This window comes from Humulus lupulus, chromosome 6, assembly GCF_963169125.1.
Source record: "Humulus lupulus chromosome 6, drHumLupu1.1, whole genome shotgun sequence".
Classification (NCBI taxonomy): Eukaryota; Viridiplantae; Streptophyta; class Magnoliopsida; order Rosales; family Cannabaceae; genus Humulus; species Humulus lupulus.
In genome coordinates this window covers 104,405,664-104,423,368 of record NC_084798.1, presented here as the reverse complement: position 1 = coordinate 104,423,368, position 17,705 = coordinate 104,405,664, and positions in this window count along the sequence as shown.

Sequence of the window (17,705 nt, the reverse complement as noted above, 5' to 3'; positions counted from 1 at the left end):
ATCCTTTGTAACTACTTAATTATTTTTAATGAACAAGTTCAACTTTTGACCAAAACTATTAATACCTAAACGATTGTTTAACCCTAATTACTTTTTTAAGTCCAAATAATTCGCTTAATGAGTTAAGCACTATTATTAACACACGGTGTAACAATCTTGACTATTCAGGTCATTAGAAGTTGCCAAGGTTTACTAGTTCCTGAAGATTGGTTGGGCGTGTACACTCACCGCTAAAGATAAGCTCGACACAGGGTTTGGTAACTAATGATATGATTATGTTCTTAATTGTTTAAATGAAATATATGTGCCTTATCTATATGATTGGCTAGGAAGTGTGAGCTATACTAATAGGGCATGGCCCTTGACTACTAGGAGAATATGAGAATGTATGCTTGTTATTGTTGTTGATGCATGTTTGATTTCAAATTGCATGATGCTTGTGAGTGTTGCTTGTTTGGTCGATTGTGAACCGTGGGGAAGTTGTGGAATTTGCTATCATTGCCTGATGAGCTAAGTCATTGATTGAAGTTTTACTTGAAGAAGTATGCCTCCAAGGCTATCAAACACACTAGTCGGTGTTGAAATCCGAACTGGAGATGTTAACCAGGGTCTAGACCCTTCGCCAGCTCCTCAGAATTGGTAACAAATGTTTGCTAAAATGCAAGCCAGACTGTAGAGACATGAAGAAAAAATTCGTCAGTTCAGACAACAACAGGTTCCAAAATGGAACACTGTACCAGTAGCATCACGTGCTGCCCTAGTACAAGTTGTACAACAACAACCAGAAATATTGAGCAGATGGGAACCATTATATTAGTGGTTCAGGAAGCCACACCCTCCTAATTTTGAGGAAGGGCCAGATATAGTGCGAGCTGAGTACTGGATGAGTATGACCACCTCCATCCTATACTTTATCAGGGTCGTAGGTAACAAGATGGTGGCCTGCGCCACATACATGTTTTGGGAAGATTAATGTATCTTGTGGGAGGTTGTATCTCAGACCCGGAACGTCAGTGCATAGAGTTGGGATGTGTACCAAGATTTGTTCAACGAAAAATATTACAACGACGTAGTTTGAGCTGCAAAGGCAAATGAGTTCCCCAGACTGATTCAGGGCAACATGACGGTGACTGAGTATGCCCTGAAGTTCAACAGGTTGGCCAAGTTCGCTTCTGACTTGGTTCCAACTGATTTTGTCAAGAGAGACAAATTTTTTCGGCGATTAAGCACCATGATAGCACGGGACGTTAGGATTACCTCAGTGCCTGGAGTTACCACATATGCTCAATTAGTTGAGAAGGCCATTAATGTTGAGGGTGTATATGATAGGATTTGGCGCGAGAGCACTGTGAGATGTGATGCAAGGAGGATGGTACCACCATTTACTAGGTCTGGTAGGGAAAGAGGCCCTAGTGACCAGAAGAGGAAGACCCCTGACACTTATACTACTCTTGGTCCTAAAAGGAGGGGTTGGGGTACTCAAAGTGAACGCCAGGGTGGAAATAAGGCTTGGAGGAGTTATCCAATATGCACCAGGTGCAAGAGACACCATGTAGGTCAATGTAGTGCTAAGGTGTGCTTCCTTTGCGGGGTTGTAGGATATTTTCAAAGGGATTGCCCACAATTGAAGAAAAAAGAACAGAAGAAAGGTGATAGTTTGACGCCAGACCGAGTGTTCACACAGAAGTAATCAAAGGCTAAGGCTAGTCCCTCAATAGTGATAGGTCAGATTTCTAGCGCTAGCTCTACTTATAGTGTATTGATTGATTCTGGTGCTACAAATTTGTTTGTTTGTAGTAGAGTTGTTGATATGCTGTGAAGGCCTAGTTCTAGTTTCTAGTAGATGGATTAAATTGTTACCAGTAGAAGTGGATAGTAAAGAGTTTTCAATAAACCTGATTCAGCTAGCTATGGAGGATTTCGATATGATTCTAGGCATGAACTAGTTCTCCAAGTATGATACAACCATAGATTAAAATAAGAGAATGGTGATGATTGAGGCCGAGGGAGAGGACCCATTTTTTATTATGGGCATGGTGAACGAGCCTCGTATTCCTATGATCTCGACATTGAAGGCTTGAGACCTATTGCAAGGAGATTGCATATGATTCCTACAATGCGTAGTAGATACAACTAGGGATGTGTCAGTTGGGCTGACAGAGGCTAGAATGGTCTATGAGCTTTTGTATGTATTCCCAGAGGGCCTTCTGGGGTTACCCCCGTATGGAGATATTGAATTTTTTAGAGAGGTTGGATTGAGGATAAAACCCATTTCCATAGCACCATACAGAATGGCTCTGGAAAAGTTGAAGAAGTTGAAGGTACAGTAACAAGAGTTATTGGATTTGGGATTCATTAGGCCCAAATTCTCACCGTGGGGTGCACCAGCATTGTTTGTTAAGAAAAAGATGGGACATTGATGATGTGCATTGATTACAAGATATGAACAAGCTGACTATCAAGAAATTGTATCTGCTGCCAAGGATTGATGACTTGTTCGACCAATTGCAAGGTAGGACAGTATTCTCAAAGATCGATCTTCGATTTGGTTATCACCTGCTTAGGATCAAAGATGAAGATATTCCATAGACGTCATTTTGCACAAGGTATGGAGATTATGAATTTTCGGTCATGTCGTTTGGACTGATCAATGCCTCGACAACTTTTATGTATCTGATGAACAGGGTGTTCAAGGAACACCTGGACAAGTATGTGATTGTCTTCATTGATGACATCCTAGTCTACTCTCAGACAGAGGCAGAACATGAGCAACATCTCTAATTGGTACTTCAGAATTTGAGGGAGCACAAATTGTATTCCATGCTCAGGAAGTGCGAATTTTGGTTACCTCAAGTGATCTTCCTCGGTCACATTGTTAGTAAGGATGGAATTATGGTCGATCCGACTATCATTCAGGCAGTGAGAGATTGGCCAAGACCAAGGAATGCCTCAAAGATCAGAAGATTCCTTGGATTAGCGGTATACTACCGACGCTTTGTAGAAGGGTTCTCAAGGATTGCTACACCACTGATAGAGTTGATATAAAAGAATCAGAAGTTTGTCTGGTCAGATAGATCTGAGAATAACTTCCAGAAGATGAAGCAACGATTGATTACAGCTCTAGTACTTAGTCTTCCCTCAAATTAGGAGAAGTTTGTGGTTAATGTGATGCTTTGAGGCAGGGGTTAAGTTGTGTTCTTATGCAGGAAAGGAATATGATTACTTAGAAATCACACTAGTTGAAAGAATATGAATAGCAATACCCTACGCACGATTTGAAGTTAGCAGCAGTGGTCTTTCCATTGAAAGTATGGCAGCATTACCTTTATGGGGAGTGGTATGAGATATACACTGATCACAAGAGCTTAAAGTATCTCTTTGCCCAAAAGGATCTAAACACGAGACAGAGGCGTTGGCTGGAGTTGGTGAAAATTATGATTGTGAGATTCTTTACCATCTGGGAAAAGCCAATGTGGTGGCAGAATCCTTGAGCCGGAGATGCCCAAGACATTTATTCAGTTGAAGCAGATATCGAAAGAGTTGGCAGAAGATATGACTAGAGCAGGGAAAGAGGTGGCGGTGCATCTGTTAGCCAACATCTCCTTGTATTCTACTCTTATGGAGAGGATAAAGGAGGGTCAGCTGAGTGATCCTCAATTGATGAGGCACATAGGATACGTCATAGCTGGAGTGGCTAAGGACTATACTATTTCAAAGATGGATTTGCAGAGATACAAGGAGCGAATTTGTGTTTCGACGAACTCTGCTATAAAATGAGAGATTCTAGATGAATCTCACACGACACCGTATTCATTGCATCCAGGCACCACTAAGATGTACTAGGATCTAAAAACCTTATATTGGTGGTCAGGGATGAAGAAAGATGTGACTGAATATGTGGCTAAGTGCCTGACATGTCAGCAAGTCAAGGTTGAAAACCAGAGAAATGTAGGGTTAGTACAGCCTTTGGGTATTCCTGAATGGAAATGGGAGGATGTCACTAAGAACTTTGTGGTTGGATTACCCAGGACCATGGGGCAGCATGATTAAGTATGGGTGATTGTCGATTGATATATCAAATCAACCCAATTCTTGCAAGTAAGGATGAACTATATAGAGGATCAGTATGTTGATCTTTATGAGAAAGAGATGGTACTTCTAAGTTTTAGGGAAGTCTTCAGAAGGCTATGGGGACCCACTACGAATTCAATACAGCTTACCATCATCAAACAGATGGTCAATTGGAGAGGATGATTCAAATACTTGAAGACATGCTTCGAGCATGCTTTCTGGTCTTTGAAGGGTCCTAGAGTATGTATTTTCGTACAATAATTGCTATCAGTCGACCATTAGAGTGCCTCCTTATGAGATGTTGTATGGTATGAGGTGTAGATCGCCCATTCAATAGAATGATATGGGTGAAAGGAAATACTTGGGTACTGAAGCAGTTCATAGGACACATGAGGCCATAGAAAGATTAGAGCTCGGATGCTTGCGACATAAAGTAGACAGAAAAGTTATTATGATCCAAAGTGCAGAGACGTAGAGTTCAAAGTGGGAGTCTATGCCTTCCTTTGTGTTTCGCTGCTGAAAGGGGTCCAAAGGTTTTGGAAGAAGGGCAAGCGGAGCCTTATATTAGTAGGACCTTTTGAGTTCCTAAAGAAGATTGGTTAGGTAGACTACAATTTGGCTTTACCTCCGACATTGTCAGGAATTCAAAATGTGTTTCATATATCGATGCTTTGGAGGTTTGTATTAGAAGCAATTAATATATTGAGTTATGAGGATCTGGAGCTACAGATACACTTATCCTATGAGGAGTGTCCAGTACAGATCTTTGACAGAAAGGTAAATTCTTGAGGAATAAGACTATACCCTTAATTAAAGTGTTATGGAGGAATTGGAAGGTCAAGGAGGTGACTTGGGAATTATAGTCATACATGCGAGATCAGTATCCCGAGTTGGTGAGGAAAATTTCAAGGAAAAATTTGTATAAGGAAGGGATAGTTGTAATGTCCAAAATTTGATAATAAGGCTTAATGCATTGATTACTGTGCCAGTAGGGCATAAGGGTGTTTATATGTTAGTATGATCTGATGGTTATTATATATGTGAATTTTATGAGTTATATTATGATATGACTGTCTATGCATGTTTAATTGTATTAAATTTTCTTATAGGCCAGTTTCTGTATAAAAGGGCATTTTCATAATTTTGACCCACTGAGGGTATATCTGTAATTATGTGTGATTTTTTAGGGAGACCACATTATTTTATGGAAACATTTGTGTGGCGCGAGGCGATCCTAGTGAGAAATTTGGAGAAAAAGTCACATCGGGGATTAATACCCGGCTCGGGTTGAGCCTAGGGGTATTTTACTAATTTGGTGAATTAGTTGGGGTATTGGAGTATGAGTTATAATTGGGGGAAAATATTAGTGTTTGGAAGATTAGTGAGATTAATTCATCATTTCATGTGGAATTTGAGGTTTAGCTGGAAAGTGGTGTCAAATGACCTTATTTCCCTTGGGGAAGTAAAGGATGGATTTTTAAGGTAGGGGCATTATGTTCTTTTGCCAAGGGATAACTACGACTTAACCAAAGTCTGAGGAAAAACCTCACTCTAACATTCTTTACCTTTTGCTCTATCTTCTCTCCACTTAACTCTAAGAAGAGAACTTTATAAGTATTGATCCTACAGGAAACTTTAGTGGAATTGAAGCTAGTTCTTGATGAATTAGGGGTTGCTAAGCTCGGGAAATTCAGTGGAGAATTTAAATTCTAGGAGGTAAGTCTCAATCCTAAAGCATTATGTATTTTTGTTTTTGGTGTTCTTGAAGAAATATTAGAATTCTGTGTTTGGTGGTGGTTAGAGGGTTTTGATAATTGTTTATTGTAACGCCCTGGATAACCATGACCGATATACTGTGTGTTTATAAAGGTGCAAGACCCGCTAATCAAGTCATTTAATTCAAAATGTGTTACTTTAACTACAGTTGAACTAGGGTTAAAAGATTTTGGTCTCAAAAGTTGTATTTCTTATAAATAAACAATTTTCTTTTTACATGGGATCCCAAAAGTAATAAGTTAAAGACTGTTTATAAAAGATTCAAGATTTAAATATACAGTAATTAGCCATTCCAAGGCAAAACAGACAATTAAGCATATCCCATCCTGTTCCACTCCTCGGCCGTGGATGCCGAACAGCTGACTATGTACATTCTGCCCCGCAGCCCTCCATCTCAGGATTAGTCCAACTTGCCTTTGTCTTTACCTGCACCACGTAGCACCCCTGAGCCAAGGCCCAGCAAGAAAACACAATAACAGAGCCCAATCACTCAATAGACAATCAGATAATTCATACCGCATAAGCATGTACTCAATAGTTCAAGCATTCGCGTTACTCAAGTATTCAGCATACCAAGCATATCATTTCATATCCGTATTCAATCCACATAAGATAACTAGGGTTAACGCCCTTATGCTGCACCCTCTATTTACCCCACTGACTCTGGCCCGCTTAAACCGAGCTTAGTGAATATAAAGCTGTCCTCGGCTACCAGTGGCTGAGCTGCGCCCTATGAGAAAGTATAATTAACGGCACCCTTACGCCGTTTATCACATGTCCCATGGCGTAATACCATTCATGACATTATACATATATCGGGAGCACTTAGTCCCATCACAAACACAAAACCGGGTGCAATTTTCTTACTTTTAGATTTTCTAGCTTTGTTCAATTTGATCCTCAAGCACAATCCCTCTCGAGCCCTAGCACACAGCTAGTCACAACCATAAATCAAAATCATCACCAAACCTCAAGTCCAAAACCTAGCCTCAGGACCAATCCCGAGCCCTCGGGAAGCCCTAATTCCACCAAACAGGGTGGTGGAATCAAGCCCCAAACCCCAGGCGAAAACCCTTGAAATTAACCCATAAACCCCTTTCTAGAAACAGGGTAGTGCTACAACGCTACAAACAGAGCCAAAAGGCTCTGAAAATTTATGGCCTAGCGCTACAGCGCCCAGTGACTAGCGCTATAGCGCTAGTCACAGCACAGCCCTGCACAACATTTTCTCCTTCGAATTTTCCTGAGCCAAACCTACTCAAAACCCAACCAAACTTCAAAGCAAGCCTTCCAACATCCTCCACTCATCCCAAACATCCCAACCACACATAACTCAAACACATGCACCCCAAATCAAGGATGTCACCATGGCTGAACCTAAAGTTCAGAAACTAAACAAAACAACAACTAAAACCATAGAACTTAAACTAGAATTCCTTACCTTTTCTGGATGAGCTTAGCCTAGGTTATCCTCCTCACTAGCATGGCCTTCACTTCCTCAAAGCTCAGCTTAAATTTCCCTAACATTCCCCACCAAAATTCAGCTTGAAATCCACAACAATACGAAAATCTAGAGACTGGAAAACTACCCTGAACCTTACCTCAAATGGATGGATTGCTCTGCCAATTCCTCAAACTAGAACAGGGATTCTAGCCTCATGCTCTTGCCCAAACTCTTCCTAAGTTTCTGCCCCAAAAGACCTCAAGAAATAGTGAAGAAAGCTTAAACCGAGAGAGAAAAAATAGACTTCCAAATTCCCTTTCTCCTTCTCTTCTTTCTTTTCTTTCCTTTCTTTCCTTCAGAATTCCAGCCCCTTCTACACAATCCACTAAGGCATAAATCCTGATAACATTTATCCTTTATAAGCTAAATGACAACAATACCCTCCCATAATTCCTAAGCCTTCTAATCCACCTAGGGGTATTTTGGTCATTTCACCCAATTGCCGCTAATTCCTCGAGTGTCTCTAATATTTACCACTTACTTCCTGACACCTAACTAACCACCAATTATATTCCCCAATATCAAAATAGACTCCAATATTTTCTCTAAATTCCCAGAAATACCCCAGGCTCGCCCCGAGCCGAGTATAAATCTCCGCCGTGACTTTTTCGCTAAACCGCCCACTGGGATCATCTCGAGTCACAGATTACAAATATATCCACATAATAATGTTGTCTCAACAATTTATCACATATATATACAATTATGCCCTCAACGGGTCAAAATTACGATTATGTCCTTTTAACCTAATCAGGGCCTACATGCATACTAATACACATAGTCATGCATCACAAATATTCAAATAGTCATATAACATGCTTTTAAATCATTAAATCACATATAATCCAATTATGCCCTCCTGGCACACTAATCAAGGCCCTTAAGCCTTATTAGTAAATTTGGGTCGTTACAACTATCCCCTCCTAATGAGAATTTCGTCATAGAAATTTACTTGAATAACTTAAGATATTGATCCCGCATCGCTGTCTCAAGCTCCCAGGTCCCCTCCTTGACCCTACTATTCCTCCACAATACCTCAACAAGAGGAGTCGTCTTATTCTGTATTACTTTATCCTTCTGATCCTGGATCTAAACCGGCTGCTCCTCATAAGCCAAATCTGTCTGCAACTCCAAGTCTTCATACCTTAACAAATGAGTCGCATCTGAGACGTACTTCTGGAGCATGGAAACATGGAATACGTCATGGACTCCTGACAACGACGGTGGCAAGGCTAACCTGTAAGCCACCTGACCAATCCTTTCTAGGATCTCAAAAGGTCCAATGAATCTAGGGCTTAGATTTCCCTTCTTACCAAACCTCCTCACCCCTCGCAATGGTGAAACTCAGAGAAACACGTGGTCCCCAACCTAGAACTCTACGTCCCTACGCCTGGGACCAGCGTAGCTTTTCTATCCACTCTGAGAGGCGAGCATCCTAGCTCGGATCTTCTCTATATCTTCACTTGTCCTTTGAACCATATCTGGCCCCAAATACTTTCTCTCACCAATCTCATCCCAATAAATGGGTGATCTACTCTTCTTCCCATATAACATCTCATAGGGAGCCACTCCAGTCGTTGATTGGTAATTATTATTATATGAAAATTCAATCAACGGGAGATACTTATTCCATGATCCCTCAAAGTCAATCACACACGCTCTGAGCATATCCTCCAATACCTGAATCGTCCTCTCAGACTATCCATTAGTCTGAGGATGAAAGGCTGTACTGAACTTCAACTGAGTCCCCATAGCCTTCTGCAAACCACCCCAAAACTTGGAAGTAAAGATAGGATCCCAGTCTGACACTATAGACTTAGGAACCCCATGGAGACGTACGATCTCCCTCACATACAACTGAGCATACTGATCCACAGTATACGTTGACTTCACTGGAAGAAAATGGGTTGACTCTCACCCACACCGAGTCATGAAGCCCTACCGTCCTGGGTAAACCTCCCACAAAATCCATCATAATGTCCTCCCATTTCCACTCGAGAACACCCAAAGGCTGAAGTAACCCTGCTGGTCGCTGATGCTCAGCTTTCACTTATTGACAGGTTAAGCATCTGACTACGTACTCCACAACATCCTTCTTCATCCTGGGCCACCAATATAACGTCTGTAGATCTTGGTACATCTTCATGGTACCTGGATGAAGTGAGTACGGCGTCGTATGAGACTTATCCAGTATCTCTCGTCTGATCTCCTCATCAGTTGGAACACAAATTCACCCTTGATACCGAAGTAAATCAACCACAAAAATAGAATAGTCCTTGGCTATTCCCGCTAAGACATTCTCTCTAACCTCCCATAACTGAGAGTCTACCCAATGTCCCTCTTTAATCTGCTCTAGCAGGGTCGACTGCAGAGTAAAATTGGCCAACCGGCCTACTACCAACTCTATTTCCATTCTGACCATCTCATCAGTAAGCTCTCTCGAGATCTGGATGGAATTGTACAACTGACCTAGGCCTCTCCGGCTCAATGCATCCTCCACTATGTTGGCTTTTCCCAGATGGTAAAGAATATCATAATCATAATCTTTCACCAGCTCTATCCAACGCCTCTGTCTCATGTTCAGGTCCTTCTGTGTAAAGAAATACTTTAGACTCTTATGGTTAGTGTATACCTCACACTTCTCCCTATACATATAATTTCGTCAAATCTTCAGTGCGAAAACTACCTTCGCTAACTCCAAATCATGAGTAGGATACCGCTGCTCATACTCCTTCAGATGTCGTGATGCATAAGCTTTGACCTTCACATTCTGCATCAACACACAGCCTAAACCTAACCTCAATGCATCGTAGTAAACAAAAATCTTCCCTTTCCCCAAAGGAAGACTCAACACGGGCGCAGAAGTAAGTCGTCGCTTCAGCTCTTGGAAACTGCCCTCACACTTGTCTGACTAGATAAACTTCAAATTCTTCTGTGTCAGTTCTGTCATCGGTGCTGCTATCTTCGAGAAGTATTCCACAAACCGTCTGTAGTAACCTGCTAGACCAAGAAAACTCTGCACCTCCGAGGCATTCCTTGGCCTCGCCCAATCCCTAACTGCCTCCACCTTAGACGGATCCACCTTAATCCCATCTGCACCCACAATATGTCCAAGGAATGTCACTTCTGGTAACCAAAATTCCCATTTCTTAAACTTGCTGTACAACTGATGCTCCCTCAACCTCTGAAGAACCCGTCGAAGATGAATCTCGTGCTCTGCCTCTGAACTGGAGTACACTAAGATGTCGTCAATGAAGACAATAATGAACAGATCCAGAAAGTCCTTGAACACCCTGTTCATTAGGTCCATGAAAGCTGCTGGGGCATTGGTCAAACCAAATGACATGACCAGAAACTCATAGTGCTTGTACCTCGTTCAGAAGTCCGTCTTCGGTATGTCCTCATCCTTGATCCTCAGCTGGTGATAACAAGATTGAAGATCAATCTTCGAAAACACCGTCTTCCCTGCAGCAGATCAAACAAGTCGTCAATCCTTGGTAGGGGGTACTTATTCTTGATAGTCAACTTGTTCAATTCCCTGTAGTCTATGCACATTCTCAAAGTCCCATCCCTCTTCCTCACAAACAAAATTGGAGCACCCCATGGCGAGTAGCTAGGCCTGATGAACCACAAATCCAGAAGCTCCTGCAATTGTATCTTCAATACTTTCAGTTTCGCCGGTGCCATCCTATATGGTGCCCTCAACACTGGCTCTGTAACGACCCGAATTTGCTAATCGGGCTTAGGGCCTTGATTAGTGTTCCTGGAGGGCAATAAATGATTTATTATGCTTTAATGTGTTAATGGGTGAATTAATGTGGATATATGATAGTGATGCATGTTTAATGAGTTAAATGTGCATGTGGGCCCCGTCTGGATATTAGGGGCATGAATGTGATATATGTTATATATATGTGAGATGTCTATGCAGCACGATCCGAGACAGTCCTGGGGAGCGGTTAGCCAGAGATTCACAACGGGGTTGAGATTCTGACTCGGGGCGAGTCGAGGAGGGCAATTTGGGTACTAGGAGTGTTATGGGATTATTAGGGCATGAAAATAAATATTTGGAGATATATTTGAGGATAGAATGCCTAGGTGGGAATATAGGGGAAGTTTACCATTTTGCCCTCGAGGACGTTTTGGTACCCCGAGCCTTGAGGTAACCACATAGACTTAAGCTGAATAAAACAAAAGAGGAATTAATTAGAACCTTGGAGAAACTGACTTATACACTCTCCCTTGGCTGAGATAGCTCTCTTTCTCTTCACTCTCTCACTCACTAAGGAAAACCCAAGGGGAAACTTAAGGAAAACTAATATAAAGCTAAGGGATTTCAGCTGGGGAAATCTAAGGGAACTTGATGCTTGAAGATTGAAGCATAGGGGGAACTGGTTCGAAGGCTCAATTCAGCAAGAGGTAAGTTTTGATTATGGTGGATAAGTCTAAAGTTGCAGCTGGTTATTAGAATATGCATGCTAGCAAGCTTGATTTGTTCTTGTGTGGTCTAGTTGAGTTTTGGGGTGGATTCTAATGGGTTTTGATGTTGTTACTGAGTTATTATTGAGTTGGAGTTTATGTGTTTAATATCATGGTTAGATAGGTGAGTTTTGGTGAGGATTGGCTTGAAGAAAAGGTAGGAAATTGATGAAGAATTCTGGGTTCGGTGAGGAGCGCCGCGACGGCCGCGGCCCGTGTGCGCGTGCGACCATGGGAGGCTGAGAAGTTTCACGCGCGCCGCGGCCCATGTGGGGGTCAGTGTGGTGCTAGCCTCTGTTTTGAGGCTAGCCCCGGCTCTTGAGGGTGGGACCGCGGCCCTTAGTGCCAGTTTGCACTTCTAAGGGTGTTTAGGCTTGGGAATTTAATGGTTAAGGCTCGGGATGGGTTATATCACCCGGATTGATAGAATTCAAGGACCCAGAGGCTAGGGTTATGGCTCTAAGTTATTTTTTGGATTAGAATCTGATGGATGGACATTGTTAATGTGTTGTGACTAGGGTCTCGGTGAGGCTCACGCTAGAGGACTGTGCTCAGGGCATCGGTGCTCAGAATGCTCAGAACTCAGGTAAGAGAACCCTTGTTCCCATAGAGCTTGTGTGCAGGGCTGAGCCCAATGTGTTTGAATGAACTGATATGTAGGGCTGAGCCCAGTGTGATTGAATGGATTAGTATGCAGGGCTAAGCCCAATATGTTAGAACTGTGGGGCGTAGCCCTTTATCTAATTATGCTAGGATTCTATACTTCCTTGTTATGCTATGTGAATTATGATGTTAATGGTCGGCTTGAGCCGGGAACGGTGTAGACCGAGAACGGCGAAGGGTCGGGAACGGCGTTGGGCACGTTGAGTGCAAGGCCGAGAACGGCAAGGGGCCAGGAGCAGCACTGAGCACGTGGAGTGCGAGTTGCCAGGGCGGGTCCCCAGAAGGATACCTGGGATATCCTCACGGCATGGTCCGCGAACCCAGGGCTTGGTAAATACCTGGGACGACTAGGTCGTACGTGTCTAGCCATTGGTGGCATGTTTATATGTTTGATATATGTGTTGCATATGTTATCTGCTTGTGGGTTCTCTTGTTGGGCTTCGGCTCACAGATGCTCTATGGTGTAGGTAGAGGGTACAGAGATGATCAACCAACCATGAGAACAGCAAGCGTGAGGCGGGGTGTACATGTTTGGCCCGCCTGGCCGCCACGGCCAGAGGATTTTGGGAGATGCTTGTAAATAAACTCTGATTTTGTCGTCTAGTCGACTTGGTTTAATTAATATGTTGTAAACATTTCTAAACTGTATTTTGGGGTCCCAAGTGTAAACCTTTCATGATTTTCTATGGAAATTAATATTTCTATGGTTTTTCCTCTGTTTATAGCTTAATTACACTGTTTGATTTAAAACCTCGATTAGCGAGATGAAAGCACATTTTTATGCTCACTTAGTAACGACTCTAAGGAAGCAGGTCGTTACAACTTGGTATCAGAGCGAGCCAAGGTTATTGGTTCTGGAGATTGACCGAACATGTACAAACGCAGCCAGTGACAGGCTTAACTCAGGGTTGGTTGGTAAGATTGGTTAATATGTCTGAATATGTCTGTGAATGCCCTGTTTGCCTGCTTATCTTGTATATAGAGCATGATGAATGAGTTAGCATATGCATGAGATACTGATAGGGCTTGGCCCTTGACTATTGCATGATGAGATTGGGGTATGCTGAATAGTGTTGCTAATGCATGTGGGTGAATATTGGGATATTGGTTTGCATACTGAGTGTGTGTGGTTAACTGCCTAAATTGAATTCATATGTAATATATGTTTATTGGCCTGTAGGAGGCATAGTGAAACATGGGTACACTTAGTTGTGGTATAATTGGGTAACTAAATGTTTGGTATTGTGGATTTGGCTTAATATGCTTTATGTGTGTATGAATATTGTGATTTTTGGACCTGGATGTGGTTTGGTTCGAAATGTGAACCTCAAGGTAGAGAAGTTTAGTCAGCAGTGGCGGATGAACTCAGATTGTTTGCATCCAGGATGGTTAAGTAGACCTGGCATCGTAATACAGGAAAGTTTCAGATGATAATTGGGGTTGGAATCTCCATCTACCCTAAAAGTCCGGAGATGTCTGCTAGCGTATGAGTAAATGGTATTGGTACAGTATAAGGATACAGACAGATAAAGAATAGTAACTGGAAGGCTTAAGAAGTGCTAACCTCTGGTTGGAGAGGAAAGTTTGGGTTGCCTGGGAATTGTTTAGTGAATGGACAAAGCTAACTTCATTCTTGGTTATATGGAGGTGAAAGGTCATAACTAAAGGATTGTGCTAAGTATTTATGACAGGAGGAAACTAGGAGGTGGTGTTCAGGTTGAGATATTGGCATGGTGGGTTGGAAATAACTCAAATGGGGATTCGATAAAAGAAGTTATAAGAACGAGGGGATTAATAAGTCTATGAGCTTGATTTGAAATGATAAGACAATGACAACCTGTGTTAGTGAGTGTTAGGAGTTGGATACCTCACTTTGGAGATTTATGCAGGTGGTGGTGGTTGGAAATAATGACCCATGTAAGGATTAAATTCTGGAATGGTTCTGGGTGACAGGGCCGCTCCAGTGTACTAGATCTTCGGTGGTATTTGAGTAGCAGAGAGAGCTATGTTATTTGAGATTTGTGGAATGAGGTAAAGAGCATGAGTGCTACAGGGCAAGGGATGTGAAAGACAGTGCTTCTATTGGTAGAACTTAGTAAGGACAAATTCTCAGTTTTTGAGGTAGAAGGACCCCAGACAGTGCTAGGGTACCTGATTTGTGATTGGGAAAGAGCATGACTGGAAAGATAGGTATCAAGATGGTGACAGGAACCAAGGAGGTTATCTGGTATGCACCTGAGGGAGAGGATGCCACTTGAGAGGATGTCAGGTGAGGGCACGACTTCTAAATGAGATAATTCAGTATGTTAGGATGGATTTTCCATAGTGAGGAAATGAGAGACTAGAATGCCTCGTTACACTCGAAGTTCGAGGTTGATTCCTCAAAGATGAGTATTTAACTGGATGTTTTATGTTTTAGTCATCTAATGAGCTGGAGGAACTCAGTGTTGAGAATGTTTTGAGAGGGAGTTATACATAGAGAGTTTGCCTCAAGGGTGTTGTGTATGAAGCTGAGGATAAGAGCATTTATTTAGGAGGAATAAGGAACTTCTGGCAGATGAGTCGGGATACAAGTAATTAAGAATTTCATAATGAGAACATTAGAGTTTGTCTTAAGGAAGTCTCAACATGAGGCAGAGTGGAAGTGGATCTATTAAGAGACAACCATGGATTATAAGAGACATCATTTCGAGTGTTCTGATTGGATTGAATGGAAACTAAGCTAACCAGTGGGAAACTTGTATTTGTATATAAGGAAAGATTGGACTTATTATTAAGTCAGGCTACAGGTAGATCGGGTATCAGGGATGTTGTGGAAGACGGCACTGGCTAACAGAAAGAATTACCTGAAGCAATTAAAGGAATTTGACCTTGGATTAGTCGGAGCATCCTATGGTAAGAATTGTTGGCATCGACAGTTAAGAATGAAAAGTTTGATATTGGGTAAAAGATGGGACAATGTCTCCAGGAGTTCTTCTACGACCTGGTTATTACCAGCTGGAAATCAAGGAAAGAGACATTTCAGGAGTTTTTATTTTGTACTGAGTAAGGTGTGAGGAGTTGGTAACAAAGATTCTAGAATGGTTCAAGCTACAGTAGCACAGGTAAGTTCTTAAGTAGAGAATATCGGAATGGTATGAGCAAGTCTCCTTCAAGTTCACGAGCAGTACATATGGACTACCTCTAGACGGAAATGGAGAGCGAATGACTATTATGCTGAAGACGTTAGTACCAAGAAAGCAGGGTCACAGGTAAGGTTCTACGAAGTGTCAGTTTGGGTTCCATTGAGAGTACTCAGAGTAGAGCTACAAGAAGAAAGGACAGGTATGAGAAAATTTGATATGAAGTCACGAAGAAGTTAATGAAGAACATCTGAAGAACAGGAAGCATAACAAGGCTGGCAAGCACGTCATCTATCGCATAGGTATCTCCGCAGACAACTACATCAAAGATGGGAAGAATGATAAAACTTGGGGTTAGACGGAATGAATGGTGTCAAACCAGAATTTAGAAAACAAGGCAAGAGTTGATTGGTATCTGGTGATACAGAAATATGTGTGTGTTATGGTTAAGTATAGAGGATAGCGTAAAGGACCTGATCTATGGTGAGAGTATGAAACCTCGGGGGTGCGCCACAGGTTGGGCACGCCCAGGCTTAGATTGGCGCGAGGATGGGTCGAACCTCGCGGGATGTGAAAGAATGGAACATGGTTGATATACTTGGAATGTTAAGTTGACAGTTATGCATAGCATAAGGTACTTGAGTGTTGGATTGTTAGTAAGAAAGATAATCTTGAAACTGGAATTTAGTGGAACGCAGCCGATGGAAGGTTGATGTTATGAGTCTTCGACTGTGCAAGGAGATTTATTATGAGGTGGATCCCTTACTTGGAAGGTGTGTATCAGTTAGAAGAGCGCCACAGGTTACAATGGAATGGACAGGATAATGATTGAAACTGGTATAGTGTTAGTGTGTGGTGATGAATACATATGTTTTCTTTGGAGAATGGAATCCAAAGCTTGGGTTTTGAGGAAACAGGGAAGAACCCTACGAGTGTTATACAAGATAAGGTACAAGCACCAGATAAATGAGCCAAAGAGAATTTGATGTGGAGATGGGAATTATAAGTGGGTGTTGTTTCACCTCCTAGGGTTTGTGGTACTGGGAGGTTTTAGCTGAGGGCAGAACCTGAGATACTCGAATATTGGAAAGTTAAATAATACGATGATAGGTCATAAGAATGGATCACGATAGACTGTAAATAAGGTGATGGATCAGGGGAGGAGTTGTAACTCAGCTGAATAAGACAGCATACTTTGGTTTGTATAAATTGGTAATGAGATAGGGCATTGGTAAGGTGATGGATCTGGGATTACTAACTGGTTGCAGAAAGGATAGCAATCTGAAGGCTTAACAATTATGTTAAGGGCTTAGGCATTGAATGTGCAACTTTTAGAATATCAAAAGGGGTGTATTCCTTGATGAGACAGTCACGGTATTGGATGCTGGCGTACAGCTAAGGTGACAAGGCATAATACCTGGTAAGGTAAAAGCAAAGAATTAAGAGTTAGTGGACACTGTGGTTCAGTAATAATTAAGAGGAAAAGCAAAGAGGATGTTGGAATTCTCAGGGCAGGGGATGTCTGCCTATCTGAAAGTTTATAGGAACCTGTAACTGTTAACTTTGGAGTATGTGATTCCAGAGTGGGAGTTGTATATTCCTCCAAGTTAAGCAGCGAGGAAGAGTATGATAGTGAGGAAAGAAAAAAAAGGAGTTATGATCTTCGTTTCGACAAGAGTCCTGAAGTCGTACTAAGGATTTGGCCGCGGGCCTATAAGTTGATCTTATCCTGGTAAGGATGATGATTCATAAGTATTTTGACATTGAGAATAATCAACGAAGAGATTGTTGTGAACCAAGCAGACACTGAAATTCTGTAGATTTAATGTATAAGTAAAAGTTAAAGAAAGTATGGTTATCAGATAAGATCTTGTGGAACAAGATTGTACTCGCGCATGGGTACTATTGATGATAAAGGGTAAAGGCATTGGACCTTGGGAATTGTCATCAGAGTTATGAGGTATACAGCCCGATGCGCTTAAGTAAATTTCAAGGATGAAATTATATTAAGGAGGGGATAGTACAAAGTCTTGCGGAGCAAGACCACCGCCTTGGTAGAAGTGTTGTGGAGGAACAGCAAGATTGAGGAG